Source organism: Pseudophryne corroboree, chromosome 3 (genome assembly GCF_028390025.1).
Source record: "Pseudophryne corroboree isolate aPseCor3 chromosome 3, aPseCor3.hap2, whole genome shotgun sequence".
NCBI classification, from domain to species: Eukaryota; Metazoa; Chordata; class Amphibia; order Anura; family Myobatrachidae; genus Pseudophryne; species Pseudophryne corroboree.
The window spans coordinates 113,547,439-113,561,849 of record NC_086446.1 but is presented as its reverse complement, the minus strand read 5'-3'; the positions used below and the strand labels follow the sequence as shown (position 1 = coordinate 113,561,849).

Sequence of the window (14,411 nt, the reverse complement as noted above, 5' to 3'; positions counted from 1 at the left end):
AAGTTCTAACAGAAACCACAAAACTCATCTACAGCCACACCACACTGGATACGCCCAATCTCATCTGTTCTTGAAAGCTAAGCAGTGTTGGGCCTAGTTAGTACTTGGATGGGAGACCACCTGGTAATACAAGGTGCTGTAGTTATTTTTATACTGCCAACACCGTTCTGTTGATGCATTCCATTTTCAAACGTATTCATTTATGAACCAGTAGTTAGAAGTAGAAAAGTTCTAACAGAAACCACAAAGCTCATCTACAGCCATACCACACTGTATACGCCCAATCTCATCTGATCTTGGAAGCTAAGCAGTGTTTGGCCTGGTTAGTACTTGGATGGGAGACCACCTGGGAATACAAGGTGCTGTAGATATTTTTATACTGCCAACACCGTTCTGTTGATGCATTCCATTTTCAAATGTATTCATTTATGAACCAGTAGTTAGAAGTAGAAAAGTTCTAACAGAAACAACAAAGCTCATCTACAGCCACACCACACTGGATACGCCCAATCTCATCTGATCTTGGAAGCTAAGCAGTGTTGGGCCTGGTTAGTACTTGGATGGGAGACCACCTGGGAATACAAGGCACTGTAGATATTTTTATACTGCCAACACCGTTCTGTTGATGCATTCCATTTTCAAACGTTTTCATTTATGAACCAGTAGTTAGAAGTAGAAAAGTTCTAACAGAAACCCCAAAGTTCATCTACAGCCACACCACACTGGATATGCCCAATCTCATCTGATCTTAGAAGCAAAGCAGTGTTGGGCCTGGTTAGTACTTGGATGGGAGACCACCTGGGAATACAAGGTGCTGTAGATATTTTTATACTGCCAACACCGTTATGTTGATGCATTCCATTTTCAAACGTATTCATTTATGAACCAGTAGTTAGAAGTAGAAAAGTTCTAACAGAAACCACAAAGCTCATCTACAGCCACACCACTCTGGATACGCCCAATCTCATTTGGTCTTGGAAGCTAAGCAGTGTTGGGCCTGGTTAGTACTTGGATGGGAGCCCACCTGGGAATACAAGGTGCTGTAGATATTTTTATACTGCCAACACCGTTCTGTTGATGCATTCCATTTTCAAACGTATTCATTTATGAACCAGTAGTTAGAAGTAGAAAAGTTCTAACAGAAACCACAAAGCTCATCTACAGCCATACCACACTGGATACGCCCAATCTCATCTGATCTTGGAAGCTAAGCAGTGTTGGGCCTGGTTAGTACTTGGATAGGAGACCACCTGGGAATACAAGGTGCTGTAGATATTTTTATACTGCCAAAACTGTTCTGTTGATGCATTCCATTTTCAAACGTATTCATTTATGAACCTGTAGTTATAAGTAGAAAAGTTCTAACAGAAACCACAAAGCTCATTCACAGCCACACCACACTGGATACGCCCAATCTCATCTGATCTTGGAAGCTAAGCAGTGTTGGGCCTGGTTAGTACTTGGATGGGAGATCACCTGGGAATACAAGGTGCTGTGGATATTTTAATACTGCCAACACCGTTCTGTTGATGCATTCCATTTTCAAACGTATTCATTTATGAACCAGTAGTTAGAAGTAGAAAAGTTCTAACAGAAACCACAAAACTCATCTACAGCCACACCACAATGGATACGCCCAATCTCATCTGATCTTGGAAGCTAAGCAGTGTTGGGCCTGGTTAGTACTTGGATGGGAGACCACCTGGGAATACAAGATGCTGTAGATATTTTTATACTGCCAACACCGTTCTGTTGATGCATTCCATTTTCAAACGTATTCATTTATGAACCAGTATTTAGAAGTAGAAAAGGTCTAACAGAAACCACAAAGCTCATCTACAGCCACACCACACTGGATACGCCCAAACTCATCTGATCTTGGAAGCTAAGCAGTGTTGGGCCTTGTTAGTACGTGGATGGGAGACCACCTGGGAATACAAGGTACTGTAGATATTTTTATACTGCCAACACCGTTCTGTTGATGCATTCCATTTTCAAACGTATTCATTTATGAACCAGTAGTTAGAAGTAGAGATGAGCGGATTCGGTTTTACTCGGTTTTACTCGGTTCTCAAAACCGAATCTTATTGGCTCACGGATGTCACGTGTTTTGGATAGCCAATAAGATTCGGTTTTGAGAACCGAGTAAAACCGAGTAAAACCGAATCCGCTCATCTCTAGTTAGAAGTAGAAAAGTTTTAACAGAAACCACAAAGCTCATCTACAGCCACACCACACTGGATACGCCCAATCTCACCTGATCTTGGAAGCTAAGCAGTGTTGGGCCTGGTTAGTACTTGGAAGGGAGACCACCTGGGAATACAAGGTGCTGTAGATATTTTTATACTGCCAACACCGTTCTGTCGATGCATTCCATTTTCAAACGTATTAATTTATGAACCAGTAGTTAGAAGTAGAAAAGTTCTAACAGAAACAACAAAGCTCATCTACAGCCACACCACACTGGATACGCCCAATCTCATCTGATCTTGGAAGCTAAGCAGTGTTGGGCCTGGTTAGTGCTTTGTTGGGAGACCACCTGGAAATATAAGGTGCTGTAGATATTTTTATACTGCCAACACCATTCTGTTGATGCATTCCATTTTCAAATGTATTCATTTATGAACCAGTAGTTAGAAGTAGAAAAGTTCTAACAGAAACCACAAAGCTCATCTAAACCACACCACACTGGATACGCCCAATCTCGTCTGATCTTGGAAGCTAAGCAGTGTTGGGCCTGGTTAGTACTTGGATGGGAGACCACCTTGGAATACAAGGTGCTGTGGACATTTTAATACTGCCAACACCGTTCTGTTGATGCATTCCATTTTCAAACGTATTCATTTATGAACCAGTAGTTAGAAGTAGAAAAGTTATAACAGAAACCACCAAACTCATCTACAGCCACACTGCAATGAATACGCCCAATGTCATCTGATCTTGGAAGCTAAGCAGTGTTGGGCCTGGTTAGTTCATGGATGGGAGACCACCTGGGAATACAAGGTGCTGTAGATATTTTTATACTGCCAACACTGTTCTGTTGATGCATTCCATTTTCAAACGTATTCATTTATGAACCAGTAGTTAGAAGTAGAAAAGTTCTAACAGAAACCACAAAGCTCATCTACGGCCACACCACAATGGAAATGCCCAAACTCATCTGATCTTGGAAGCTAAGCAGTGTTGGGCCTGGTTAGTACATGGATGGGAGACCACCTGGGAATACAAGGTGCTGTAGATATTTTTATACTGCCAACACTGTTCTGTTGATGCATTCCATTTTCAAACGTATTCATTTATGAACCAGTAGTTAGAAGTAGAAAAGTTCTAACAGAAACCACAAAGCTCATCTACAGCCACACCACACTGGAAACGCCCAAACTCATCTGATCTTGGAAGCTAAGCAGTGTTGGGCCTGGTTAGTACGTGGATGGGAGACCACCTGGGAATACAAGGTGCTGTAGATATTTTTATACTGCCAACACCATTCTGTTGATGCATTCCATTTTCAAACGTATTCATTTATGAACCAGTAGTTAGAAGTAGAAAAGTTTTAACAGAAACCACAAAGCTCATCTACAGCCACACCACACTGGATACGCCCAATCTCGTCTGATCTTGGAAGCTAAGCAGTGTTGGGCCTTGTTAGTACTTGGATGGGAGACCACCTGGGAATACAAGGTGCTGTAGATATTTTTATACTGCCAACACCGTTCTGTTGATGCATTCCATTTTCAAACGTACTCATTTATGAACCAGTAGTTAGAAGTAGAAAAGTTCTAACAGAAACCACAAAACTCATCTACAGCAACACCACAATGAATACGCCCAATGTCATCTGATCTTGGAAGCTAAGCAGTGTTGGGCCTGGTTAGTTCATGGATGGGAGACCCCCTGGGAATACAAGGTGCTGTAGATATTTTTATACTGCCAACACTGTTCTGTTGATGCATTCCATTTTCAAACGTATTCATTTATGAACCAGTAGTTAGAAGTAGAAAAGTTCTAACAGAAACCACAAAGCTCATCTACAGCCACACCACACTGGAAACGCCCAAACTCATCTGATCTTGGAAGCTAAGCAGTGTTGGGCCTGGTTAGTACGTGGATGGGAGACCACCTGGGAATACAAGGTGCTGTAGATATTTTTATACTGCCAACACTGTTCTGTTGATGCATTCCATTTTTAAACGTATTAATTTATGAACCAGTAGTTAGAAGTAGAAAAGTTCTAACAGAAACCACAAAGCTCATATACAGCCACACCACACTGGAAATGCCCAAACTCATCTGATCTTGGAAGCTAAGCAGTGTTGGGCCTGGTTAGTACGTGGATGGGAGACCACCTGGGAATACAAGGTGCTGTAGATATTTTTATACTGCCAACACCATTCTGTTGATGCATTCCATTTTCAAACGTACTCATTTATGAACCAGTAGTTAGAAGTAGAAAAGTTCTAACAGAAACCACAAAACTCATCTACAGCAACACCACAATGAATACGCCCAATGTCATCTGATCTTGGAAGCTAAGCAGTGTTGGGCCTGGTTAGTTCATGGATGGGAGACCCCCTGGGAATACAAGGTGCTGTAGATATTTTTATACTGCCAACACTGTTCTGTTGATGCATTCCATTTTCAAACGTATTCATTTATGAACCAGTAGTTAGAAGTAGAAAAGTTCTAACAGAAACCACAAAGCTCATCTACAGCCACACCACACTGGAAACGCCCAAACTCATCTGATCTTGGAAGCTAAGCAGTGTTGGGCCTGGTTAGTACGTGGATGGGAGACCACCTGGGAATACAAGGTGCTGTAGATATTTTTATACTGCCAACACTGTTCTGTTGATGCATTCCATTTTTAAACGTATTAATTTATGAACCAGTAGTTAGAAGTAGAAAAGTTCTAACAGAAACCACAAAGCTCATATACAGCCACACCACACTGGAAATGCCCAAACTCATCTGATCTTGGAAGCTAAGCAGTGTTGGGCCTGGTTAGTACGTGGATGGGAGACCACCTGGGAATACAAGGTGCTGTAGATATTTTTATACTGCCAACACCATTCTGTTGATGCATTCCATTTTCAAACGTATTCATTTATGAACCAGTAGTTAGAAGTAGAAAAGTTTTAACAGAAACCACAAAGCTCATCTACAGCTACACCACACTGGATACGCCCAATCTCGTCTGATCTTGGAAGCTAAGCAGTGTTGGGCCTTGTTAGTACTTGGATGGGAGACCACCTGGGAATACAAGGTGCTGTAGATATTTTTATACTGCCAACACCGTTCTGTTGATGCATTCCATTTTCAAACGTATTCATTTATGAACCAGTAGTTAGAAGTAGAAACGTTCTAACAGAAACCACAAAGCTCATCTACAGCCACACCATACTGGATATGCCCAATCTCGTCTGATCTTGAAAGCTAAGCAGTGTTGGGCCTTGTTAGTACTTGGATGGGAGACCACCTGGGAATACAAGGTGCTGTAGATATTTTAATACTGCCAACACTGTTCTGTTGATGCATTCCATTTTCAAATGTATTCATTTATGAACCAGTAGTTAGAAGTAGAAAAGTTCTAACAGAAACCACAAAGCTCATCTACAGCCACACCACACTGGATATACCCAATCTCACCTTATCTTGGAAGCTAAGCAGTGTTGGGCCTGGTTAGTACTTGGATGGGAGACCACCTGGGAATACAAGGTGCTGTAGATATTTTTATACTGCCAACACCGTTCTGTCGATGCATTCCATTTTCAAACGTATTCATTTATGAACCAGTAGTTAGAAGTAGAAAAGTTCTAACAGAAACAACAAAGCTCATCTACAGCCACACCACACTGGATACGCCCAATCTCATCTGATCTTGGAAGCTAAGCAGTGTTGGGCCTGGTTAGTGCTTGGATGGGAGACCACCTGGAAATATAAGGTGCTGTCGATATTTTTATACTGCCAACACCGTTCTGTTGATGCATTCCATTTTCAAATGTATTCATTTATGAACCAGTAGTTAGAAGTAGAAAAGTTCTAACAGAAACCACAAAGCTAATCTAAAGCCACACCACACTGGATACGCCCAATCTCATCTGATCTTGGAAGCTAGCAGTGTTGGGCCTGGTTAATACTTGGATGGGAGACCACCTGGGAATACAAGGTGCTGTAGATATTTTTATACTGCCAACACCGTTCTGTTGATGCATTCCATTTTCAAATGTATTCATTTATGAACCAGTAGTTAGAAGTAGAAAAGTTCTAACAGAAACCACAAAGCTCATATACAGCCACACCACACTGGATACGCCCAATCTCATCTGTTTTTGGAAGCTAAGCAGTGTTGGGCCTGGTTAGTACTTGGATGGGAGACCACCTGGTAATACAAGGTGCTGTAGATATTTTTATACTGCCAACACCGTTCTGTTGATGCATTCCATTTTCAAACGTATTCATTTATGAACCAGTAGTTATAAGTAGAAAAGTTCTAACAGAAACCACAAAGCTCATTCACAGCCACACCACACTGGATACGCCCAATCTCATCTGATCTTGGAAGCTAAGCAGTGTTGGGCCTGGTTAGTACTTGGATGGGAGACCACCTGGGAATACAAGGTGCTGTGGATATTTTAATACTGCCAACACCGTTCTGTTGATGCATTCCATTTTCAAACGTATTCATTTCTGAACCAGTAGTTAGAAGTAGAAAAGTTCTAACAGAAACCACAAAACTCATCTACAGCCACACCACAATGGATACGCTTAATCTCATCTGATCTTGGAAGCTAAGCAGTGTTGGGCCTGGTTAGTACTTGGATGGGAGACCACCTGGGAATACAAGATGCTGTAGATATTTTTATACTGCCAACACCGTTCTGTTGATGCATTCCATTTTCAAACGTATTCATTTATGAACCAGTATTTAGAAGTAGAAAAGGTCTAACAGAAACCACAAAGCTCATCTACAGCCACACCACACTGGATACGCCCAAACTCATCTGATCTTGGAAGCTAAGCAGTATTGGGCCTGGTTAGTACTTGGAAGGGAGACCACCTGGGAATACAAGGTGCTGTAGATATTTTTATACTGCCAACACCGTTCTGTCGATGCATTCCATTTTCAAACGTATTAATTTATGAACCAGTAGTTAGAAGTAGAAAAGTTCTAACAGAAACAACAAAGCTCATCTACAGCCACACCACACTGGATACGCCCAATCTCATCTGATCTTGGAAGCTAAGCAGTGTTGGGCCTGGTTAGTGCTTTGTTGGGAGACCACCTGGAAATATAAGGTGCTGTAGATATTTTTATACTGCCAACACCGTTCTGTTGATGCATTCCATTTTCAAATGTATTCATTTATGAACCAGTAGTTAGAAGTAGAAAAGTTCTAACAGAAACCACAAAGCTCATCTAAACCACACCACACTGGATACGCCCAATCTCATCTGATCTTGGAAGCTAAGCAGTGTTGGGCCTGGTTAGTACTTGGATGGGAGACCACCTGGGAATACAAGGTGCTGTGGACATTTTAATACTGCCAACACCGTTCTGTTGATGCATTCCATTTTCAAACGTATTCATTTATGAACCAGTAGTTAGAAGTAGAAAAGTTATAACAGAAACCACAAAACTCATCTACAGCCACACTGCAATGAATACGCCCAATGTCATCTGATCTTGGAAGCTAAGCAGTGTTGGGCCTGGTTAGTTCATGGGTGGGAGACCACCTGGGAATACAAGGTGCTGTAGATATTTTTATACTGCCAACACTGTTCTGTTGATGCATTCCATTTTCAAACGTATTCATTTATGAACCAGTAGTTAGAAGTAGAAAAGTTCTAACAGAAACCACAAAGCTCATCTACGGCCACACCACACTGGAAACGCCCAAACTCATCTGATCTTGGAAGCTAAGCAGTGTTGGGCCTGGTTAGTACGTGGATGGGAGACCACCTGGGAATACAAGGTGCTGTAGATATTTTTATACTGCCAACACTGTTCTGTTGATGCATTCCATTTTCAAACGCATTCATTTATGAACCAGTAGTACGAAGTAGAAAAGTTCTAACAGAAACCACAAAGCTCATCTACAGCCACACCACACTGGAAACGCCCAAACTCATCTGATCTTGGAAGCTAAGCAGTGTTGGGCCTGGTTAGTACGTGGATGGGAGACCACCTGGGAATACAAGGTGCTGTAGATATTTTTATACTGCCAACACCATTCTGTTGATGCATTCCATTTTCAAACGTATTCATTTATGAACCAGTAGTTAGAAGTAGAAAAGTTTTAACAGAAACCACAAAGCTAATCTACAGCCACACCACACTGGATACGCCCAATCTCGTCTGATCTTGGAAGCTAAGCAGTGTTGGGCCTTGTTAGTACTTGGATGGGAGACCACCTGGGAATACAAGGTGCTGTAGATATTTTTATACTGCCAACACCGTTCTGTTGATGCATTCCATTTTCAAACGTATTCATTTATGAACCAGTAGTTAGAAGTAGAAACGTTCTAACAGAAACCACAAAGCTCATCTACAGCAACACCATACTGGATATGCCCAATCTCGTCTGATCTTGAAAGCTAAGCAGTGTTGGGCCTTGTTAGTACTTGGATGGGAGACCACCTGGGAATACAAGGTGCTGTAGATATTTTTATACTGCCAACACTGTTCTGTTGATGCATTCCATTTTCAAATGTATTCATTTATGAACCAGTAGTTAGAAGTAGAAAAGTTCTAACAGAAACCACAAAGCTCATCTACAGCCACACCACACTGGATATACCCAATCTCACCTTATCTTGGAAGCTAAGCAGTGTTGGGCCTGGTTAGTACTTGGATGGGAGACCACCTGGGAATACAAGGTGCTGTAGATATTTTTATACTGCCAACACCGTTCTGTCGATGCATTCCATTTTCAAACGTATTCATTTATGAACCAGTAGTTAGAAGTAGAAAAGTTCTAACAGAAACAACAAAGCTCATCTACAGCCACACCACACTGGATACGCCCAATCTCATCTGATCTTGGAAGCTAAGCAGTGTTGGGCCTGGTTAGTGCTTGGATGGGAGACCACCTGGAAATATAAGGTGCTGTCGATATTTTTATACTGCCAACACCGTTCTGTTGATGCATTCCATTTTCAAATGTATTCATTTATGAACCAGTAGTTAGAAGTAGAAAAGTTCTAACAGAAACCACAAAGCTAATCTAAAGCCACACCACACTGGATACGCCCAATCTCATCTGATCTTGGAAGCTAGCAGTGTTGGGCCTGGTTAATACTTGGATGGGAGACCACCTGGGAATACAAGGTGCTGTAGATATTTTTATACTGCCAACACCGTTCTGTTGATGCATTCCATTTTCAAATGTATTCATTTATGAACCAGTAGTTAGAAGTAGAAAAGTTCTAACAGAAACCACAAAGCTCATATACAGCCACACCACACTGGATACGCCCAATCTCCTCTGATCTTGGAAGCTAAGCAGTGTTGGGCCTGGTTAGTACTTGGATGGGAGACCACCTGTGAATACAAGGTGCTGTAGATATTTTTATACTGCCAACACCGTTCTGTTGATGCATTCCATTTTCAAACGTATTCATTTATGAACCAGTAGTTAGAAGTAGAAAAGTTCTAACAGAAACCCCAAAGCTCATCTACAGCCACACCACACTGGATATGCCCAATCTCATCTGATCTTAGAAGCTAAGCAGTGTTGGGCCTGGTTAGTACTTGGATGGGAGACCACCTGGGAATACAATTTGCTGTAGATATTTTTATACTGCCAACACCGTTCTGTTGATGCATTCCATTTTCAAACGTATTCATTTATGAACCTGTAGTTATAAGTAGAAAAGTTCTAACAGAAACCACAAAGCTCATTTACAGCCACACCACACTGGATACGCCCAATCTCATCTGATCTTGGAAGCTAAGCAGTGTTGGGCCTGGTTAGTACTTGGATGGGAGACCACCTGGGAATACAAGGTGCTGTCGATATTTTTATACTGCCAACACCGTTCTGTTGATGCATTCCATTTTCAAATGTATTCATTTATGAACCAGTAGTTAGAAGTAGAAAAGTTCTAACAGAAACCACAAAGCTAATATAAAGCCACACCACACTGGATACGCCCAATCTCATCTGATCTTGGAAGCTAGCAGTGTTGGGCCTGGTTAATATTTGGATGGGAGACCACCTGGGAATACAAGGTGCTGTAGATATTTTTATACTGCCAACACCGTTCTGTTGATGCATTCCATTTTCAAATGTATTCATTTATGAACCAGTAGTTAGAAGTAGAAAAGTTCTAACAGAAACCACAAAGCTCATGTACAGCCACACCACACTGGATACGCCCAATCTCATCTGATCTTGGAAGCTAAGCAGTGTTGGGCCTGGTTAGTACTTGGATGGGAGACCACCTGTGATTACAAGGTGCTGTAGATATTTTTATACTGCCAACACCGTTCTGTTGATGCATTCCATTTTCAAACGTATTAATTTATGAACCAGTAGTTAGAAGTAGAAAAGTTCTAACAGAAACCCCAAAGCTCATCTACAGCCACACCACACTGGATATGCCCAATCTCATCTGATCTTAGAAGCTAAGCAGTGTTGGGCCTGGTTAGTACTTGGATGGGAGACCACCTGGGAATACAAGGTGCTGTAGATATTTTTATACTGCCAACACCGTTCTGTTGATGCATTCCATTTTCAAATGTATTCATTTATGAACCAGTAGTTAGAAGTAGAAAAGTTCTAACAGAAACCACAAAGCTCATATACAGCCACACCACACTGGATACGCCCAATCTCATCTGTTCTTGAAAGCTAAGCAGTGTTGGGCCTGGTTAGTACTTGGATGGGAGACCACCTGGTAATACAAGGTGCTGTAGATATTTTTATACTGCCAACACCGTTCTGTTGATGCATTCCATTTTCAAACGTATTCATTTATGAACCAGTAGTTAGAAGTAGAAAAGTTCTAACAGAAACCACAAAGCTCATGTACAGCCACGCCACACTGGATACGCCCAATCTCATCTGTTCTTGGAAGCTAAGCAGTGTTGGGCCTGGTTAGTACTTGGATGGGAGACCACCTGGTAATACAAGGTGCTGTAGATATTTTTATACTGCCAACACCGTTCTGTTGATGCATTCCATTTTCAAACGTATTCATTTTTGAACCAGTAGTTAGAAGTAAAAAAGTTCTAACAGAAACCACAAAGCTCATGTACAGCCACACCACACTGGATACGCCCAATCTCATCTGTTCTTGGAAGCTAAGCAGTGTTGGGCCTGGTTAGTGCTTGGATAGGAGACCACCTGGGAATACAAGGTGCTGTAGATATTTTTATACTGCCAACACCGTTCTGTTGATGCATTCCATTTTCAAACGTATTCATTTATGAACCTGTAGTTAGAAGTAGAAAAGTTCTAACAGAAACCACAAAGCTCATGTACAGCCACACCACACTGGATACGCCCAATCTCATCTGTTCTTGGAAGCTAAGCAGTGTTGGGCCTGGTTAGTACTTGGATGGGAGACCACCTGGTAATACAAGGTGCTGTAGATATTTTTATACTGCCAACACCGTTCTGTTGATGCATTCCATTTTCAAACGTATTCATTTATGAACCAGTAGTTAGAAGTAGAAAAGTTCTAACAGAAACCACAAAGCTCATCTACAGCCACACCACACTGGATACGCCCAATCTCATCTGATCTTGGAAGCTAAGCAGTGTTGGGCCTGGTTAGTGCTTGGATAGGAGACCACCTGGGAATACAAGGTGCTGTAGATATTTTTATACTGCCAACACCGTTCTGTTGATGCATTCCATTTTCAAACGTATTCATTTATGAACCTGTAGTTATAAGTAGAAAAGTTCTAACAGAAACCACAAAGCTCATTTACAGCCACACCACACTGGATACGCCCAATCTCATCTGATCTTGGAAGCTAAGCAGTGTTGGGCCTGGTTAGTACTTGGATGGGAGACCACCTGGGAATACAAGGTGCTGTGGATATTTTAATACTGCCAACACCGTTCTGTTGATGCATTCCATTTTCAAACGTATTCATTTATGAACCAGTAGTTAGAAGTAGAAAAGTTCTAACAGAAACCACAAAACTCATCTACAGCCACACCACAATGGATACGCCCAATCTCATCTGATCTTGGAAGCTAAGCAGTGTTGGGCCTGGTTAGTACTTGGATGGGAGACCACCTGGGAATACAAGGTGCTGTAGATATTTTTATACTGCCAACACCGTTCTGTTGATGCATTCCATTTTCAAACGTATTCATTTATGAACCAGTATTTAGAAGTAGAAAAGGTCTAACAGAAACTACAAAGCTCATCTACAGCCACACCACACTGGATACGCCCAAACTCATCTGATCTTGGAAGCTAAGCAGTGTTGGGCCTTGTTAGTACGTGGAGGGGAGACCACCTGGTAATACAAGGTACTGTAGATATTTTTATACTGCCAACACCGTTCTGTTGATGCATTCCATTTTCAAACGTATTCATTTATGAACCAGTAGTTAGAAGTAGAAAAGTTCTAACAGAAACCACAAAGCTCATCTAAAGCCACACCACACTGGAAACGCCCAAACTCATCTGATCTTGGAAGCTAAGCAGTGTTGGGCCTGGTTAGTACGTGGATGGGAGACCACCTGGGAATACAAGGTGCTGTAGATATTTTTATACTGCCAACACCATTCTGTTGATGCATTCCATTTTCAAACGTATTCATTTATGAACCAGTAGTTAGAAGTAGAAACGTTCTAACAGAAACCACAAAGCTCATCTACAGCCACACCATACTGGATACGCCCAATCTCGTCTGATCTTGAAAGCTAAGCAGTGTTGGTCCTTGTTAGTACTTGAATGGGCGACCACCTAGGAATACAAGGTGCTGTAGATATTTTTATACTGCCAACACTGTTCTGTTGATGCATTCCATTTTCAAACGTATTCATTTATGAACCAGTAGTTAGAAATAAAAACGTTCTAACAGAAACCACAAAGCGCATCTACAGCCATACCACACTGGATATACCCAATCTCACCTTATCTTGGAAGCTAAGCAGTGTTGGGCCTGGTTAGTACTTGGATGGGAGACCACCTGGGAATACAAGGTGCTGTAGATATTTTTATACTGCCAACACCGTTCTGTCGATGCATTCCATTTTCAAACGTATTCATTTATGAACCAGTAGTTAGAAGTAGAAAAGTTCTAACAGAAACAACAAAGCTCATCTACAGCCACACCACACTGGATACGGCCAATCTCATCTGATCTTGGAAGCTAAGCAGTGTTGGGCCTGGTTAGTGCTTGGATGGGAGACCACCTGGAAATATAAGGTGCTGTCGATATTTTTATACTGCCAACACCGTTCTGTTGATGCATTCCATTTTCAAATGTATTCATTTATGAACCAGTAGTTAGAAGTAGAAAAGTTCTAACAGAAACCACAAAGCTACTCTAAAGCCACACCACACTGGATACGCCCAATCTCATCTGATCTTGGAAGCTAGCAGTGTTGGGCCTGGTTAATACTTGGATGGGAGACCACCTGGGAATACAAGGTGCTGTAGATATTTTTATACTGCCAACACCGTTCTGTTGATGCATTCCATTTTCAAACGTATTCATTTATGAACCAGTAGTTAGAAGTAGAAAAGTTCTAACAGAAACCACAAAGCTCATCTACAGCCACACCACACAGGATACGCCCAATCTCATCTGATCTTGAAAGCTAAGCAGTGTTGTGCCTGGTTAGTACTTGGATGGGACACCACCTGGGAATACAAGGTGATGTAGATATTTTTATACTGCCAACACCGTTCTATTGATGCATTCCATTTTCAAACGTATTCATTTATGAACCAGTAGTTAGAAGTAGAAAAGTTCTAACAGTAACCACAAAGCTCATCTACAGCCACACCACACTTGATACGCCCAATCTCATCTGATCTTGGAAGCTAGCAGTGTTGGGCCTGGTTAGTACTTGGATGGGAGACCACCTTGGAATACAAGGTGCTGTAGATATTTTTATACTGCCAACACCGTTCTGTTGATGCATTCCATTTTCAAACGTATTCATTTATGAACCAGTAGTTAGAAGTAGAAAAGTTCTAACAGAGACCACAAAGCTCATCTACAGCCACACCACACTGGATACGCCGAATCTCATCTGATCTTGTAAGCTAAGCAGTGTTATGAATGGTTAGTACTTGGATGGGAACCCACCTGGGAATACAAGGTGCTGTAGATATTTTTATACTGCCAACACCGTTCTGTTGATGCATTCCATTTTCAAACGTATTCATTTATGAACCAGTAGTTAGAAGTAGAAAAGTTCTAACAGAAACCACAA

At 41.6% G+C, this 14,411-nt stretch overlaps 26 non-coding genes and 36 pseudogenes across 26 annotated transcripts; all 62 read left to right on the top strand.

Annotated features, from left to right (window-relative positions):
- Window positions 1–26: 26 nt before the first annotated feature.
- Window positions 27–145, top strand: LOC134892994 (5S ribosomal RNA; annotated as a pseudogene).
- A 107-nt stretch (window positions 146–252) lies between these two features.
- Window positions 253–371, top strand: LOC135063287 (5S ribosomal RNA). The gene has a single exon (XR_010249622.1). It is a non-coding gene; the product is annotated as a 5S ribosomal RNA (ribosomal RNA).
- Window positions 372–478: 107 nt separating this feature from the next.
- LOC135065996 (5S ribosomal RNA) lies at window positions 479–597 on the top strand. Its single transcript, XR_010252259.1, has one exon. It is a non-coding gene; the product is annotated as a 5S ribosomal RNA (ribosomal RNA).
- A 107-nt stretch (window positions 598–704) lies between these two features.
- On the top strand, window positions 705–823 carry LOC134886890 (5S ribosomal RNA). The gene has a single exon (XR_010170966.1). It is a non-coding gene; the product is annotated as a 5S ribosomal RNA (ribosomal RNA).
- Window positions 824–930: 107 nt separating this feature from the next.
- LOC134886312 (5S ribosomal RNA) lies at window positions 931–1,049 on the top strand. Its single transcript, XR_010170399.1, has one exon. It is a non-coding gene; the product is annotated as a 5S ribosomal RNA (ribosomal RNA).
- Window positions 1,050–1,156: 107 nt separating this feature from the next.
- Window positions 1,157–1,275, top strand: LOC134901713 (5S ribosomal RNA). Its single transcript, XR_010175197.1, has one exon. It is a non-coding gene; the product is annotated as a 5S ribosomal RNA (ribosomal RNA).
- A 107-nt stretch (window positions 1,276–1,382) lies between these two features.
- On the top strand, window positions 1,383–1,501 carry LOC135066887 (5S ribosomal RNA). Its single transcript, XR_010253123.1, has one exon. It is a non-coding gene; the product is annotated as a 5S ribosomal RNA (ribosomal RNA).
- Window positions 1,502–1,608: 107 nt separating this feature from the next.
- Window positions 1,609–1,727, top strand: LOC134885582 (5S ribosomal RNA). Its single transcript, XR_010169695.1, has one exon. It is a non-coding gene; the product is annotated as a 5S ribosomal RNA (ribosomal RNA).
- Window positions 1,728–1,834: 107 nt separating this feature from the next.
- On the top strand, window positions 1,835–1,953 carry LOC135069030 (5S ribosomal RNA). Its single transcript, XR_010255222.1, has one exon. It is a non-coding gene; the product is annotated as a 5S ribosomal RNA (ribosomal RNA).
- Window positions 1,954–2,219: 266 nt separating this feature from the next.
- On the top strand, window positions 2,220–2,338 carry LOC135070064 (5S ribosomal RNA). Its single transcript, XR_010256238.1, has one exon. It is a non-coding gene; the product is annotated as a 5S ribosomal RNA (ribosomal RNA).
- Window positions 2,339–2,445: 107 nt separating this feature from the next.
- Window positions 2,446–2,564, top strand: LOC134891332 (5S ribosomal RNA; annotated as a pseudogene).
- Window positions 2,565–2,671: 107 nt separating this feature from the next.
- LOC134896551 (5S ribosomal RNA) lies at window positions 2,672–2,789 on the top strand (annotated as a pseudogene).
- Window positions 2,790–2,896: 107 nt separating this feature from the next.
- LOC134896396 (5S ribosomal RNA) lies at window positions 2,897–3,015 on the top strand (annotated as a pseudogene).
- Window positions 3,016–3,122: 107 nt separating this feature from the next.
- Window positions 3,123–3,241, top strand: LOC134890101 (5S ribosomal RNA; annotated as a pseudogene).
- Window positions 3,242–3,348: 107 nt separating this feature from the next.
- Window positions 3,349–3,467, top strand: LOC135068289 (5S ribosomal RNA). Its single transcript, XR_010254493.1, has one exon. It is a non-coding gene; the product is annotated as a 5S ribosomal RNA (ribosomal RNA).
- Window positions 3,468–3,574: 107 nt separating this feature from the next.
- LOC135060322 (5S ribosomal RNA) lies at window positions 3,575–3,693 on the top strand. Its single transcript, XR_010246714.1, has one exon. It is a non-coding gene; the product is annotated as a 5S ribosomal RNA (ribosomal RNA).
- A 107-nt stretch (window positions 3,694–3,800) lies between these two features.
- LOC134896340 (5S ribosomal RNA) lies at window positions 3,801–3,919 on the top strand (annotated as a pseudogene).
- A 107-nt stretch (window positions 3,920–4,026) lies between these two features.
- LOC135068287 (5S ribosomal RNA) lies at window positions 4,027–4,145 on the top strand. The gene has a single exon (XR_010254491.1). It is a non-coding gene; the product is annotated as a 5S ribosomal RNA (ribosomal RNA).
- A 107-nt stretch (window positions 4,146–4,252) lies between these two features.
- Window positions 4,253–4,371, top strand: LOC134890150 (5S ribosomal RNA; annotated as a pseudogene).
- A 107-nt stretch (window positions 4,372–4,478) lies between these two features.
- Window positions 4,479–4,597, top strand: LOC134896339 (5S ribosomal RNA; annotated as a pseudogene).
- A 107-nt stretch (window positions 4,598–4,704) lies between these two features.
- On the top strand, window positions 4,705–4,823 carry LOC135068286 (5S ribosomal RNA). Its single transcript, XR_010254490.1, has one exon. It is a non-coding gene; the product is annotated as a 5S ribosomal RNA (ribosomal RNA).
- A 107-nt stretch (window positions 4,824–4,930) lies between these two features.
- LOC134890148 (5S ribosomal RNA) lies at window positions 4,931–5,049 on the top strand (annotated as a pseudogene).
- Window positions 5,050–5,156: 107 nt separating this feature from the next.
- On the top strand, window positions 5,157–5,275 carry LOC135059396 (5S ribosomal RNA). The gene has a single exon (XR_010245800.1). It is a non-coding gene; the product is annotated as a 5S ribosomal RNA (ribosomal RNA).
- Window positions 5,276–5,382: 107 nt separating this feature from the next.
- Window positions 5,383–5,501, top strand: LOC135067003 (5S ribosomal RNA). Its single transcript, XR_010253233.1, has one exon. It is a non-coding gene; the product is annotated as a 5S ribosomal RNA (ribosomal RNA).
- A 107-nt stretch (window positions 5,502–5,608) lies between these two features.
- On the top strand, window positions 5,609–5,727 carry LOC134890168 (5S ribosomal RNA; annotated as a pseudogene).
- A 107-nt stretch (window positions 5,728–5,834) lies between these two features.
- On the top strand, window positions 5,835–5,953 carry LOC134892124 (5S ribosomal RNA; annotated as a pseudogene).
- A 107-nt stretch (window positions 5,954–6,060) lies between these two features.
- LOC134895361 (5S ribosomal RNA) lies at window positions 6,061–6,178 on the top strand (annotated as a pseudogene).
- A 107-nt stretch (window positions 6,179–6,285) lies between these two features.
- Window positions 6,286–6,404, top strand: LOC134894040 (5S ribosomal RNA; annotated as a pseudogene).
- Window positions 6,405–6,511: 107 nt separating this feature from the next.
- On the top strand, window positions 6,512–6,630 carry LOC135059565 (5S ribosomal RNA). The gene has a single exon (XR_010245967.1). It is a non-coding gene; the product is annotated as a 5S ribosomal RNA (ribosomal RNA).
- Window positions 6,631–6,737: 107 nt separating this feature from the next.
- LOC134891617 (5S ribosomal RNA) lies at window positions 6,738–6,856 on the top strand (annotated as a pseudogene).
- Window positions 6,857–6,963: 107 nt separating this feature from the next.
- On the top strand, window positions 6,964–7,082 carry LOC134888393 (5S ribosomal RNA; annotated as a pseudogene).
- Window positions 7,083–7,189: 107 nt separating this feature from the next.
- On the top strand, window positions 7,190–7,308 carry LOC134891331 (5S ribosomal RNA; annotated as a pseudogene).
- A 107-nt stretch (window positions 7,309–7,415) lies between these two features.
- LOC134895161 (5S ribosomal RNA) lies at window positions 7,416–7,533 on the top strand (annotated as a pseudogene).
- A 107-nt stretch (window positions 7,534–7,640) lies between these two features.
- Window positions 7,641–7,759, top strand: LOC134896603 (5S ribosomal RNA; annotated as a pseudogene).
- Window positions 7,760–7,866: 107 nt separating this feature from the next.
- On the top strand, window positions 7,867–7,985 carry LOC135067570 (5S ribosomal RNA). The gene has a single exon (XR_010253782.1). It is a non-coding gene; the product is annotated as a 5S ribosomal RNA (ribosomal RNA).
- Window positions 7,986–8,092: 107 nt separating this feature from the next.
- On the top strand, window positions 8,093–8,211 carry LOC135068285 (5S ribosomal RNA). Its single transcript, XR_010254489.1, has one exon. It is a non-coding gene; the product is annotated as a 5S ribosomal RNA (ribosomal RNA).
- Window positions 8,212–8,318: 107 nt separating this feature from the next.
- Window positions 8,319–8,437, top strand: LOC135060207 (5S ribosomal RNA). Its single transcript, XR_010246599.1, has one exon. It is a non-coding gene; the product is annotated as a 5S ribosomal RNA (ribosomal RNA).
- A 107-nt stretch (window positions 8,438–8,544) lies between these two features.
- LOC134884399 (5S ribosomal RNA) lies at window positions 8,545–8,663 on the top strand. The gene has a single exon (XR_010168548.1). It is a non-coding gene; the product is annotated as a 5S ribosomal RNA (ribosomal RNA).
- A 107-nt stretch (window positions 8,664–8,770) lies between these two features.
- LOC134890167 (5S ribosomal RNA) lies at window positions 8,771–8,889 on the top strand (annotated as a pseudogene).
- A 107-nt stretch (window positions 8,890–8,996) lies between these two features.
- LOC134892123 (5S ribosomal RNA) lies at window positions 8,997–9,115 on the top strand (annotated as a pseudogene).
- Window positions 9,116–9,222: 107 nt separating this feature from the next.
- Window positions 9,223–9,340, top strand: LOC134895360 (5S ribosomal RNA; annotated as a pseudogene).
- A 107-nt stretch (window positions 9,341–9,447) lies between these two features.
- Window positions 9,448–9,566, top strand: LOC134887162 (5S ribosomal RNA; annotated as a pseudogene).
- Window positions 9,567–9,673: 107 nt separating this feature from the next.
- On the top strand, window positions 9,674–9,792 carry LOC134893634 (5S ribosomal RNA; annotated as a pseudogene).
- A 107-nt stretch (window positions 9,793–9,899) lies between these two features.
- On the top strand, window positions 9,900–10,018 carry LOC135066082 (5S ribosomal RNA). The gene has a single exon (XR_010252341.1). It is a non-coding gene; the product is annotated as a 5S ribosomal RNA (ribosomal RNA).
- A 107-nt stretch (window positions 10,019–10,125) lies between these two features.
- Window positions 10,126–10,243, top strand: LOC134897365 (5S ribosomal RNA; annotated as a pseudogene).
- A 107-nt stretch (window positions 10,244–10,350) lies between these two features.
- On the top strand, window positions 10,351–10,469 carry LOC134890596 (5S ribosomal RNA; annotated as a pseudogene).
- Window positions 10,470–10,576: 107 nt separating this feature from the next.
- Window positions 10,577–10,695, top strand: LOC135069303 (5S ribosomal RNA). The gene has a single exon (XR_010255487.1). It is a non-coding gene; the product is annotated as a 5S ribosomal RNA (ribosomal RNA).
- A 107-nt stretch (window positions 10,696–10,802) lies between these two features.
- Window positions 10,803–10,921, top strand: LOC134893676 (5S ribosomal RNA; annotated as a pseudogene).
- A 107-nt stretch (window positions 10,922–11,028) lies between these two features.
- On the top strand, window positions 11,029–11,147 carry LOC134893792 (5S ribosomal RNA; annotated as a pseudogene).
- A 107-nt stretch (window positions 11,148–11,254) lies between these two features.
- LOC134894119 (5S ribosomal RNA) lies at window positions 11,255–11,373 on the top strand (annotated as a pseudogene).
- A 107-nt stretch (window positions 11,374–11,480) lies between these two features.
- LOC134892010 (5S ribosomal RNA) lies at window positions 11,481–11,599 on the top strand (annotated as a pseudogene).
- Window positions 11,600–11,706: 107 nt separating this feature from the next.
- LOC134886025 (5S ribosomal RNA) lies at window positions 11,707–11,825 on the top strand. The gene has a single exon (XR_010170122.1). It is a non-coding gene; the product is annotated as a 5S ribosomal RNA (ribosomal RNA).
- A 107-nt stretch (window positions 11,826–11,932) lies between these two features.
- Window positions 11,933–12,051, top strand: LOC135062866 (5S ribosomal RNA). The gene has a single exon (XR_010249206.1). It is a non-coding gene; the product is annotated as a 5S ribosomal RNA (ribosomal RNA).
- A 107-nt stretch (window positions 12,052–12,158) lies between these two features.
- LOC135062982 (5S ribosomal RNA) lies at window positions 12,159–12,277 on the top strand. The gene has a single exon (XR_010249323.1). It is a non-coding gene; the product is annotated as a 5S ribosomal RNA (ribosomal RNA).
- Window positions 12,278–12,384: 107 nt separating this feature from the next.
- LOC134893786 (5S ribosomal RNA) lies at window positions 12,385–12,503 on the top strand (annotated as a pseudogene).
- A 107-nt stretch (window positions 12,504–12,610) lies between these two features.
- Window positions 12,611–12,729, top strand: LOC134890144 (5S ribosomal RNA; annotated as a pseudogene).
- Window positions 12,730–12,836: 107 nt separating this feature from the next.
- Window positions 12,837–12,955, top strand: LOC134890431 (5S ribosomal RNA; annotated as a pseudogene).
- A 107-nt stretch (window positions 12,956–13,062) lies between these two features.
- On the top strand, window positions 13,063–13,181 carry LOC134886581 (5S ribosomal RNA). Its single transcript, XR_010170663.1, has one exon. It is a non-coding gene; the product is annotated as a 5S ribosomal RNA (ribosomal RNA).
- A 107-nt stretch (window positions 13,182–13,288) lies between these two features.
- On the top strand, window positions 13,289–13,407 carry LOC134894973 (5S ribosomal RNA; annotated as a pseudogene).
- A 107-nt stretch (window positions 13,408–13,514) lies between these two features.
- On the top strand, window positions 13,515–13,632 carry LOC134896387 (5S ribosomal RNA; annotated as a pseudogene).
- A 107-nt stretch (window positions 13,633–13,739) lies between these two features.
- On the top strand, window positions 13,740–13,858 carry LOC134895519 (5S ribosomal RNA; annotated as a pseudogene).
- A 107-nt stretch (window positions 13,859–13,965) lies between these two features.
- LOC134892969 (5S ribosomal RNA) lies at window positions 13,966–14,083 on the top strand (annotated as a pseudogene).
- The last annotated feature ends 328 nt before the right edge of the window (window positions 14,084–14,411 follow it).